The 12,737-nt window shown below is 45.4% G+C and overlaps 1 protein-coding gene across 5 annotated transcripts in view; it reads left to right on the top strand.

Annotated features, from left to right (window-relative positions):
* Nucleotides 1–12,737, top strand: part of agrn (agrin) — a 451,665-nt gene that overhangs the window by 229,311 nt on the left and 209,617 nt on the right. The gene's annotated exons all lie outside the window — the stretch shown is intronic.

The raw sequence follows: 12,737 nt of genomic DNA, 5'->3' as shown, positions 1-12,737 counted from the left end.
TTCCCGTCTCATACCTTCAAAGTCCCCCTTATTCAAGTTCAGGACCCAAGTCTCTGAATTAACCAGGCCACTCTCCATCCTAATGCAGAATTCCACCATATTATGGTCACTGTCGCCCAAGGGGCTTTGCACAACAAGATCACTAACTAATACTTATTCTTTACACAATACCCAGTCTAGGATGGCCTGCCCTCTAGTTGGTTCTTCTACATATTGGTTTAGATACCCATCCCGTATACATTCCAGGAAATCCTCACCTCAGCACTATAACCAATTTTTTTGGCTCAATCTATCTGTTGATTAAAGTCACCCATGATAACCGCTGTACCTTTGCTACACGCATCCATAATTTCCTGCTTGATACTATCCCCAAACTCCCTACTGCTGTTTGGTGGTCTGTGTACAACTCCAACAAGCATTTTCTGCCCATGGCTATTTCGTAGTTCTACCCATACTGATCCTACAGCATCCAAGCTAATGTCTGCTCTTTAACCAGCAATGCCATCCCCACCTCCTCATCCTTTCTGTCTGTCCCTCCTAAATATCGAATACCCCTGTATGTTTAGCTACTAGCTTTGGTCACCCTGGAGCCATGTCTCCTTAATTCCAAATATATCATATCCCTTAACTACTAACTGCGCATTCAACTCATCATCCACCTTATTTCGAATGCTCCTCAAAATGTTTCTTATCTCCCTTCTACATTCCACTTCTGTCCTCCTTTTATGGCCCTCTATCTCTTTGCATTGGGTCCCATCCCCCTGCACTGTTAGTTTAAACGTGACCTTTCCTACACTCTCTTTCCCGTTAGCTGCACGGTTACGTGTCCACGCTGTCGACTATACCCCCGCACTCTTTAGTTTGAACCCATCCATGTAGCACTAGAACCCATCTGTGAAGCACTATCACTGTAGGACTCTTTGACTATCGCTCTATCGCTCTATGACTCTATGCATTCCTCCCAATCTGTGGCAGAATCCATGTTAATGTTGTTAAAGGATGTGCCCACCCGTGGTCTTTGGAAAATAATTACATCTGTAATTAATTTAGCTGCATGTGTTCTAACTGTTCGCCCCATGTGCTATTTAAAACGTTGTAGCTGTATTTTGGATCATTTATCTATTTCACGACATCCCTCCAAAGCTGGAAGAGAATGAAATTGATGCATTTGACGTCCTGCTGCTTCATTACAAGGACGCACATGTTGCCTGAGCCCATTGGTGTTATGTACAAATGCGGGTGGAGAGCTATGCATTGAGTAATGGAATCAGGGAATCATGTTACAGGTTTACAAGACTTTATTTTGGCTGCATCTGGAGTATTGTGGGCAGATCTGGCCACCCCACTATAGGAAGGGCGCGGAGGCTTTGGAGACCTACCAGAATGTTGCTTGGATTAGAGAGAATTAACTCTCACGAAAGGTTGGACAAACACAGATTATTTTCCCTGGAACATCAGAGGGACATCATGATGAAACTGTTCATGTCGTTGTTGAGACCTCACTCGGACAACTGCGTCCAGTTCATGTCGTCCAGTTGTAGGAAGGATGTCGTTAAGTTGGGAAGGATGCTTAAGGGATTCACCAGGATGTGACCTAGGCGTACAGCTTTCAGTTACAGGGAGAGGTTAGATAAGATGGGACCTTGTTCATTGGAGCGTAGGAATGCTGAGGGGGGACCTTGTCAGGGTGTACAAGATCATGAGGGGGACGGTTAAAGTGTGCACTCACAGTCCTTTGCCCACAGTAGAGGTTTCTATAACTAGACGGCAAAAGCTAATAGTGAGAGGGGAGAGATTTAAGAGTGATCTCGTGGTCTACATTTGCTGGAGGTTAGTCCGTTTCTGGAATGAGCTGCCAAAGGAAGCTCCGGAAGCAGATGCAATTATGACATTTAAAAGAATTATACAGATCTTTGTATACGGATATACAAATATACTTTGTATTTGGATATAGACAATAGGTGCAGGAGTAGGCCATTCGGCCTTTCGAGCCAGCACCGCCATTCAATGTGATCATGGCTGATCATCAACAATCAGTACCCCTTTCCTGCCTTCTCCCCATGTCCCCTGACTCCGCTATTTTTAAGAGCCCTATGTAGCTCTCTCTTGAAAGCATCCAGAGAACCTGCCTCCACCGCCCTCTGAGGCAGAGAATTCCACAGACTCACCACTCTCCGTGAGAAATGTCAGGAGGTTTTACTCAAGCAAGGCTTTCCTTGTTTCCATGATATACGCTTGTCAAATGGGAAGGAACTTTTCTTGTTCCACTGAAAATTGGGTTCATTGAAAGGGGTGAAGGGGTGTTCTGTCAGCCTCTGTTTTGCGTTTAGCCTGCTTGTGTGTGATTGTGGTATATGGTCAATGGGACGATTGTGGTCCTCACACATGTTGAAGTCAATGTGGATGTGTAGCTTAATTGGCTGCTGTAAATTGCCTGTTGTGAGTAAGGACTGGATGTGAAAGTGGGATAACATAGAACTAGGGGCGGCATGGTGGCACAGCGGTAGAGTTGCTGGCGTGCAGCACTAGAGATCCAGGTTCGATCCTGACTACGGTTATGGTCTGCATGGAGTTTGTGCATTCTTCTTGTGACCACGTAGGTTTTCCTCTGGGTGCTCCGATTTCATCCCACACTCCAAAGACGTACAGGCTTGTCGGTTTCTTGGTTTCTGTAAATTGTAAATTGTCGCCAGTGTGTAGGATAGTGCCAGCGTATGGGGTGATCGCTGGTCGATGCAATCCAGGTAGGCTGAAGGACCTATTTCCATGCCCTATCTCTATAAAGTCTTTAGTCTAAACTAGTGTGAATAGTGGATCGATAGTTGGCGTGGACTCGACAAAGTTTCCATGCTGTAACTTGCATTCAATCAATGACTCAAGTCCAACGTCACATGTTAAAAGTCTGATCAGTGTAATGAAGTGTCCCGACCCGAAACATCGTCTGTCCATTCCCTCCACAGATGCTGTTTACCCACTTAGTTTCTCAGCACCTTTTTTGCCTTAGGATTCCAGCATCTGCAGTCTCTTGTGTCTTACCTGTTCTTATTTGTGACCGAACTACTGACTCCTACTTTTGAGCAGCCTGAAGTGCCGCATCGTGACTTTGAACAAAGCGCAATTGTCCCACTGTTCCACTGACATGTCATTAGGCAGATTAAAATGTTCGTTTTACCCCTCTGAGCAGTTATTACCAGTGTTGGCTTCAGACCAATTCAGCTTCCCATCTCTCCTTTTTTCTGCTGTTTTCTATAATTTGACTGAAATTGTGGTCCTTTTCTCTCCTTCACGCTATAACCTCTGATTATTAAGAGATTTAAATAAATTAGTCTGCCATTATGAGTAAAATGCAGCTGCGACATTCCTTGATCATTGTTTCTGCCATGTAAGAGTACAACACCAAATTTAATAATTAATGCTGCTGGATGCCAGGAAGCTTTGATGGGAGATATATATTTTTTAATTCCATTGCCTGCACAAGAGTATATACTTTGCTCAGTTGAAAATCAAAGCGCATCCAATTTAAAGTAATGCAAATGCAATAACAAATGCAACTAAACAGGATTAAATTGAATGGAGGCTGTCGGAGATGCAGTCATATGTTGCTTTTCACCACAAAGGAAGTGTTGGCAAGTGGACTGGGAAGACGGAGGTTTACAGGGATATGATCCAAAAACAGGCAGGTTGGACAGGCATAGGTGGGGCATCTTGGTCGGCATGGGCAAGTTGGGCCGAAGGGTCTATTTCCCAAATGGTCCACTCTAAGACTAAAAGGTATTTCTTTAATGGTGTGATTTTTGTTGTACAGCGAGGTAGATTTTGCAAATTCATTGCAGGTTTCCTTACACTCAAAATGTTCCCTTCATGAGGTGGCTCAGCGATAGAGCTACTGCCTTACAGCGTCAGAGACCCGGGTTCGATCCTGACTATGGGTGTTTGTCTGTACGGAGTTTGCACATTCTCCCCGTGATTTGCGTGGATTTTCTCCGAGATCTTCGGTTTCCCCCCGTACGCCAAAGACGCACAGGTTTGTAGGTTAATTGGCTTGGTATAAATGTCAATTGTAGGATTATCAATTGCCAATTGTCAAATGTCAGTGTGTGTAGGATAGTGTTAGTGTGCCGGGATTGCTGGTCCAAGGACCTACACTACACTAAACTAAAATGAGGTATAAAGCTGGACAAACTTGGAGTGTTTTCTCTACAGCATCAGAGGAGCGAGAAGACACCTGATAGAAGTATTTACAATTGTGAAAAACATACATAGGTAGGGTGGACTATCAGAAATGTTTTTCCAAGAGTGGAAATGTCAAACTCGAGTGCATAGCTTTAAGGTCAGAAGAGCATTGTTTAAAGGAGTTGTGTGGGGCAAGTTTGTTACGCAGAGAATGGTGGGTCTGCATGCTCTGCCAGCAGTGGTGGTGGAAGCAGATACGATAGTGGTATTAAGATCATAAGATCATGTGATCGGAGCAGAATTAGGTCATTCGGCCCATCAAGTCTACGCTGCCATTCCATCATGCTATTTAAGGCTTTACTTTGGGCTCATGGATATGCAGGGGATGGAGGGATATGGATCAAGTCCAGAGGAGATTAGTTTATCTTGGATCCATGTTCACCATGGACATTTTATGCCAAAGGGCCTAATCCTGTGCTGTACTGTTCTATGTTCAAATATGTTTTTATAGTAGAGTGGAACACAGGAGACTGTAGATGCTGGAATATAGAAACATAGAAAATAGGTGCAGGAGAAGGCCATTCGGCCCTTTGAGCCAGCACCGCCTTTCAATATGATCATGGCTGATCATCCAAAATCAGTTCCCTGTTCCTGCTTTCTCACCATATCCCTTGATTCTGTTAGCCCTAAGGGCTAAATCTAACTCTCTCTTGAAAACATCCAGTGAATTGGCCTCGACTGCCTTCTGTGGCAGAGAATTCCACAGATTCACAGCTCTCTGGCTGAAAAAGTTTTCTCTCATCTCAGTCCTAAATGGCCTACCCCTTATTCTTAAACTGTGACCCCTGGTTCCAGACTCCCCCAACTTCAGGAACATTTTTTCCTGCATCCAGCCTGCACAACCCCTTAAGAGTATTGTATGTTTCTATAAGATCCCCTCTCATCCGTCTAAATTCCAGTGTGTGTGAAGCATTAATACTGATGCTGTTTATGATCCAAACGTCAACACTTCTCTGCCTCTGACTGCAAATGCAGTTTGACTCCTTCAGTTCCTCCAGCAGTTTTTTTTTTTCCGGTAGATTAAGGTATCACAGATTATAATGGCACTATATAAATGCAAATGGGATACGCTCCATATTTCAAGTTCTAACAATGGATCATAAATAGGCTACTCTATATAATCTGTTATGAGAAAAGAAATATTTTGACAGGATAAGGGAGATGATAACACCCCTGGACTGATTGGTTTATTTTGTGTCTTTGCACAGAATGTTCTAAATAATACTGTGGAAACATAAAACCTATCTGTGGAAAACGTTATTACTACAATCCAAAATCTTAAATCGCTAACCTAAATAAAATGAATAATTTAAACGAAAGGAAGGACATTGAGTCCTTTCCACAGTTGTCTAGATAGTGCAATCAAGGGAGAAGGCAGGCACGGGTTATTGATTGGGGATGATCAGCCTTGATCACAATTAATGGCGGTGTTGACTCAAAGGGCCGAATGGCCTCCTCCTGCACCTATGTTCTATGTTTCTATGTCTCAATGTCTCAGTGGCCGGCCAGTACACAGTGCAATCCCAAAAGCTGCAAGTGAGGTTGAGGTCAGCTTAACTTGTCAACTCGTTCGACACAGAGAGACATTGTGGGCCGAAGAGCCTGTTCCTGTGCTGTATTGTAATGCCACAATCTAAACTCAATCAAGTGTACGTTCTGACAAAATCCTTGCGCTTAGACACAAAATGCTGGAGTAGTTCAGCGGGAGAGGCAACATCTCTGGAGAGAAGGAATGGGTGACGTTTCAGGTCGAGACCCTTCTTCAGAATCTGAAGACTTCTGTCAGTCTGAAGGAGGGTCTCGACCCGAAACGTCACCCGTTCTTTCTCTCTGGTGATACTGCCTGTCCCACTGAGTTACTCCAGCATTTTGTGTCTATCTTCGGTGTAAACCAGCATCTGCAGTTCCTTCCTACATATTATACGAAAGATGTGTATGATTCCTTTATCATCTTACATCACTGAAGATATGTTTGCATGCAAGCATACCCTACAAATTATATTAGACACACAAAACTACAGATGCTGGTTTATTTAAAAAAAGACACAAGGTGCTGGATTAACTCATTGGGACCGGCAGCATCTCTGGAAAACATGGATAGGTGAGTCGGCCCAAAACATCACCCATTCCTCTCTAGAGATGTTGCCTGTCCAACAGAGTTACTCCAACATTTTGTGTATACCTTCGATTTAAACCAGCATCTGTAATTCTTTCCTACACTGCTGTTCCTTCCTACACAAAATCCTTGTGGTATTGTTCTTGGCATTGATGCACAGAGGGACCTTGGTTCAAGTCCTTAACTATATGAAAGTGGCAAACGCCAGCAGATAGAGTGGTAAAGAAGGCATATTGTACACTTTCCTTGATTGTTCAGGGCATTGAGTATAAGAGTTAAGTGTGTATAACATTAAATATTCTATTATCGAATAAGATCATGGCTTAGCATTGACTCCAGTAGTACTTGAGGCACTAACCCCACATCCTTTGATTTATTTATGACCTTTATGGGGCTGCGAGGTAGATTTGCTGCCTTACAGTACAAGAGACCCGAGTTCGATCCTGAGTACGGGTGCTGTCTGTACGGAGTTTGCACGTTCTCCCTTTGACCACGTGGGTTTTCTCCGGGTGCTCCGGTTTCCTCCCACATCCAAAGATGCACAGGTTTGTAGGTTAATTGGCTTTGGTAAATTGTCCCTAGCATGTAGGATAGTGCCAGTGTACAGGGATCACTGTGCAGACTCGGTAGGCCGAAGGACCTGTTTCCGTGTTGTATCTCTAAACCAAAATAAACTAAATTAAACTGAATCTAAAGCAAACCAAAACGTCTTCACTGAACCGCCACAGTCCTTTAGTGAGTTCGTCACCTGTGGGTGAAGACATTTTTTCCCATCCCAGTCCGAAGTGGCCAACTCTGAGACTGGGAGCCCCTGGTTATATGAAACTCAACAATGGGAGACATTGATCCCACATTTCAGTCTGAAGAAAGGGCTCGACCCGAAACATCATCCATTCCTTCTCTCCAGAGATGCTGCCGGTCCCGCTGAGTTACTCCAGCATTTTGTGTCTATCTCCAATCGTCTTGGCCCCGCTCTGGGAGTAGGAGTCTAGATCCGCAACGGCCGTGAACCCCAGGCCGAGCTCGGCGATCGTTTGCCTGCTTCTGCTGCTGTTGCCGGTGAGACGTTGTCCCACTTTGGCCGTCAGTTACGCAACAGGTCGTTGGCGTGCGAAGGTTTTGTGTAGGATGAAGTCCACACTCCTCCACGCCACTCCACACTCCTCCACGCCCCTCCACACTCCTCCACGCCACTCCATGCACCCGTCCCGCGCTAGTAGGTCGCATAAATGGCACGTGAATGACGGCCATGTGGGACATGCCCTTAATGCCCATGCCATCCACACTAATCCCACCTCCCCACGTTTGGCCCATATCCTATTCTTATCGATGGACCTGTCCAAATGTCCTTTAAATGTTGCCTCAGTACCTGCCTCAACTCCCTTCACTGGCAGCCTGTTCCACCCTCTATGTGAAAAGGTTGCCCCTCAGGTTCCTGTTAAGTCTTTCCTCTCGTACCTATGGGGCTTGATTCCCCTACTCTGGGTAAAGCATTCCGGGCATCTGCCTTATCGACTCCCCTCATGATCTTATGCACCTCTGTAAGATCACCCTTCAAAGTGTAGTTAAATGCCAGCATTGCTCAGTGGGCTGAATGGCTTAATGTTACAGAGTGAAAATCCTCATAATTGAGTTTTGTGCAATTGAGAGAGCTACAATGTCATCTTGATTTATTCTAGTCCAGACCATCTTCTGTGATCCATCAAAGAGCAAATAAAAATAAATACTGCAGGTGCTGGAAATGTTAGAATGTTTAAAGAAGTGATTGCTTCTTTGACCATTAGTCAGTGTGAAGAAGGGATCCGACCCGTAGCGTCACCTATCCTTGTTCTCCAGAAACGCTGCCTGACCCGCTGAGTTATTCCAGCACTTTGTGTCTTTATTTTTCTCCACATTAATCTTCAACTCACGTGGGTTTCCTGAACTCTCCTTTGAGAAGAGCTACTTTAGTTTTAAACTTTTCATGGAGATTTTCTGTCCAGTAAACTTTCCTAGCACTGAGGAGACAGTGAAGATTTCAATCAAATCCACGGATTTTGCATCAGATCTTCCAAACAACCTCATTGTCGCCATTGCATTTAAAACAAAAACCTGCACTTTCTCAGCAGTGGTAACAATATGACACTATATTTGTCTCTTTGTGCTACCTGCTGTACTTGTGTGCGGCTTGATATTAGAGTTACAGCGTGGAAACAGGCACTTCGGCCTACCTACTTACTCCGCGCCGACCATCGATCACCTGTACACAAGTTCTATGTTATCCAACTTTTGCATCCTACACACTAGGGGCAATTTACAGAAACCAATCAATGTACAAACATGCATGCCTTTAGAATCTGGGAGGAAACCAGAGCACCAGGCGAAAACCCACGCGGTCACAGGGAGAACGTACAAACTCTCCCTGGTAAGGCAGCAACTCTACCGCTGCTCCACTGAGCCGTGCTTAAACTTGTGTATAGTATGATTTGACTGGGTACGACACAAGGTTTGTCACTGTATCTCAGTACACATGATAATAATAATAATAATAAATATTAATATTATGTGATCATAAAAAACCACTGGCTCCATGCTGACCATCCATCACCCATTCACACCAGTTCGATGTTATCATACTTTTACATCCACCCCCCTACACTCTTGGGGTGATTTCACAGAGGGCCAATTAACCTACAAACCCGCACGTCTTTACGACGTGGGCAGGAACCGGAGCGCCCAGGGGAAACCCACGCGGTCACAGGGAGAATGTGCAAACTCCACACAGACAGCGCCCAGAGTCAGGATCGAAGCGGCGTTTCGGCGCTGTTCCAACACTGGGTTTAGGATAGACTGGACAAAGTCAGCAGATCTCTTTCTCAGTTGGGTATTTAGAACAATCTGGTTGATTTATGGCTATAATTATTGAGACTAGCCATTTTAGATCAAAATCATGTTTTGCTTAATCACTTTAATTTAAATTCCTCAGATGTCTTGGTGGGATTTGAACTTGATCCTCTGAATCAATGGTCCAGAACATCATCTGATAATCTAATAATAAAAACCACTACTCAATTGGAGGGGTAGTGGGCCGAGCGCATGACTTCGAACATACAGTCCATTGTAAAGTAAAGTAATTCTACTCAGAAAACAGGATGACAGATTGGTAGCACTATGGAAGGTGGCCTTAGAAACATAGAAATTAGGTGCAGGAGTAGGCCATTCGGCCCTTCGAGCCTGCACTGCCATTCAATATGATCATGGCTGATCATCTAACTCAGTATCCCGTACCTGCCTTCTCTCCATACCCTCTGATCCCCTTAGCCACAAGGGCCACATCTAACTCCCTCTTAAATATAGCCAATGAACTGGCCTCAACTACCCTCTGCGGCAGAGAGTTCCAGAGATTCACCACTCTCTGTGTGAAAAAAGTTCTTCTCATCTCGGTTTTAAAGGATTTCCCCCTTATCCTTAAGCTGTGACCCCTTGTCCTGGACTTCCACAACATCGGGAACAATCTTCCTGCATCTAGCCTGTCCAACTCCTTTCAGCCCACTAAGTCGATGCCAGTTCTATGGAAGAGCACATTAGCTGGTCCCTCTCTCTACCCTTTCCCCATGACCTAACAAATCTGCTGGAGCTGGTTCGATCCTGACCTCAGATGCTGTCTGTGTGCAGTTTGCACATTCTCCCTATGATTGTCATAGGTGCTCCAGTTGACCCCTACATCCCAAACACATGTGGGTTTGTAGATCAATTGGCCCCCCAAGTGTGTAGGGAGTGGATGCAAATGTAGGATAACATACAAATGGAGTGATGGATGGTTGGCGTGGACTAGGGTTGCCAACTGTCCCGTATTAGCTGGGACATCCCGTATATTGGGCTAATTGGTTTGTCCCATATGGGACCGCCCTTGTCCCATATTTGACTGCTACTACTCGAGTCGACTCCATAGTGCAGCCCATGGAGTGCAGCAGCAGCGCCTCGCCCGTGGCCCCGTTCGTCGGCAGCCCGGCCAGTTGTCCGACCTTCGGACCTTCGCTTACCGCCGACACCACCACCACCTCCTTCTCATGGCCGATCATCGGTTCATGAGTTGGATGGGGTGCCGGACTTTGCGAGCGACGTTGCACGCAAAATCCGGCGCGCGGGCCAAAACTCCTCAGCTGGCCCCGCCGTCTGGGCTTTGTGTGCAATCCAGCACCCGGGCCAACTCATCATTCACCCAGCCACGGCCGAGTCGGTCAACAAATTGCCGTCGGGAATTTGTCCCTTACTTTGACCTCATGTCCCTTATTTGGGAGTGAGAAAGTTGGCAACCCTAGCATGGACCCAGTGGGCCGAAGAGCCTGTTTTCATGCTATATCTTTCAATTAGTTCAATCAACTTTTTCTCTTTCTCTATATTCAGATAGAACATAGAGCAGTGCAGCACAAGAACCGGCCACTCGGCCCATCATGTCTGTGCCTAGCATGATGCCCAAACAAGCTCTTGCAACTGCACACAATCCATAGAACACCATTCCCTGCACATGCATGTGCCTGGCCAAAGGTCTCTTAAATGCAACTATTTTTATCTGCCTCAACCACCAACCGTGGCAGCGCGTTCCAGGCACTCAATGTGTGGAGAAAAAAAACTTGCCCCGCACATCTCCTTTAAACTTTGCCATCTCTCACTGTAAAGCTATGCCCTCTAGTATTTGATTTCACACATCCTGGGGAGAAAGGTTGTGCAAGCTGAGTGGAAGAACCAGATATCGCAGCAACCTCTCCCAGTAAATGCAGGATCATCTCTCCAGAAGGAAATGCAGTGAGTGGTGGAATTAAATGCATAAAACAAACACTGCCACAGCAGAAGCAAAGCAACTGCAGATGCTGGTTTACACAGCCACAGCGGTATGTCACCAATCTTTATTGACAAAGATGCTGCTCAATCATTTCTACGCTACCTGAACCATAGCATTGTAACCGTAGGCACATTTGAAGATCAGTGATCACTCCATATACTTTGCATTGTGTAGTAGTCTGTTAAATGTTTACAAGACAGGCTGTGCTGTAAATATCACTAACAAGGTGGGACTAAATTGAGCGCTTGAAGGAAATGGTGTGTAACATGAGTTGATGCAAATAGCCATTGCTTTTCAATTCTTGTCGTCAGGTCGGCTGTGAGGGAAATCGAAAGGTTTTTGTTCATGAGAAATGACACAGCATTTTCCTCCAGGAATGGAAAGGGACTCACAGTGAAGGAGAAACATTTGGAGTAATGATAATAAACATCAGTCATTGCTCAGTGGGTAATATTCTTCGCCACTGAGTCAGTAGCTACTGATGTTGTACCAGAAACTTGAAGCTACAAATCAAAAGGCAGAATACAGATCAAGCAACATCTGTGGGGTGAATGGAAGGACGGTGTTTCAGGGTAGGAGCCTTCTTCAGAGTGATCACCTGCATGTGTAAGAAAGAACTGCAGATGCTGGTTTAAATCGAAGGTGGACACAAAATGCTGGAGTAACTCAGCAGGACAGGCAGCATCTCTGGAGAGAAGGAATGGGCGACGTTTCGGGTCGACACCCTTCCTCAGACTGATGTCAGGGGAGGGGGTGGGATAAAGATATAATGTAGTCGGAGACAGTAAGACTAGTGGGAGAACTGGGAAGGGGAAGGGGATGGAGAGAGACGGCAAGGGCAATCTGAAGTTAGAGAAGTCAATGTTCATACAGCTGGGATGTAAACTACCCAAGCAAAATATGAGGTGCTGTTCCTCCAATTTGTGCTGGGTCTCACTCTTTGACAATTGAGGAGGGCCCAGGACAGAAAGGTCAGATTGGGAATGGGAGGGGGGTTGAAGTGCTGAGCCACCGGGAGATCAAGTAGGTTAAGACGGACTGAACGGACGGAAGTGTTCAGTGAAACGATCGCCGAGACTGCGCTTGGTCTCGCCGATGTAGAGAAGTTTCCACCTGGAACAGTGGATACAGTGAAAGAGGTTGGAGGAGGTGCAAATGATCTCCAGCATGTTATGTTTGCAGCTGAGTTCCTTCCAGGTCGCAACTTGAAATGCCACCAATCCATTCCCTCCACAGATATGCCCGACCTGCTGAGTTCCTCCAGCATTTTGTGTCGTGCTCAGTCGAAAGAAAGGCCCCGACCCAAAGCTTACTCTGATCATTCCCTCCTTAAATGTTGCCTGACCTGCTGAGTTCCTACAGCACTTTGTGTTTTGCTTAAGGTTCCTGCACCAACAGTTTTCTTGTGTCTTCAAAGATAAGGCAATGCCACACAATTTGAGGTACTGCCTTATGGAACAGACATTAAATTGTGGTTCATCTGCTCTCTCTCTCTCTGACCAGAAAGGGATTATCTCAAAGAAGAGTGTTGTATTCAGCAAATTAAACGGTCTGGTGATGATTGCA

Source organism: Leucoraja erinacea, chromosome 30 (genome assembly GCF_028641065.1).
Source record: "Leucoraja erinacea ecotype New England chromosome 30, Leri_hhj_1, whole genome shotgun sequence".
NCBI classification, from domain to species: Eukaryota; Metazoa; Chordata; class Chondrichthyes; order Rajiformes; family Rajidae; genus Leucoraja; species Leucoraja erinaceus.
The sequence above is the reverse complement of the archived record's forward strand: the minus strand, read 5'-3'. Positions and strand labels throughout refer to the sequence as shown.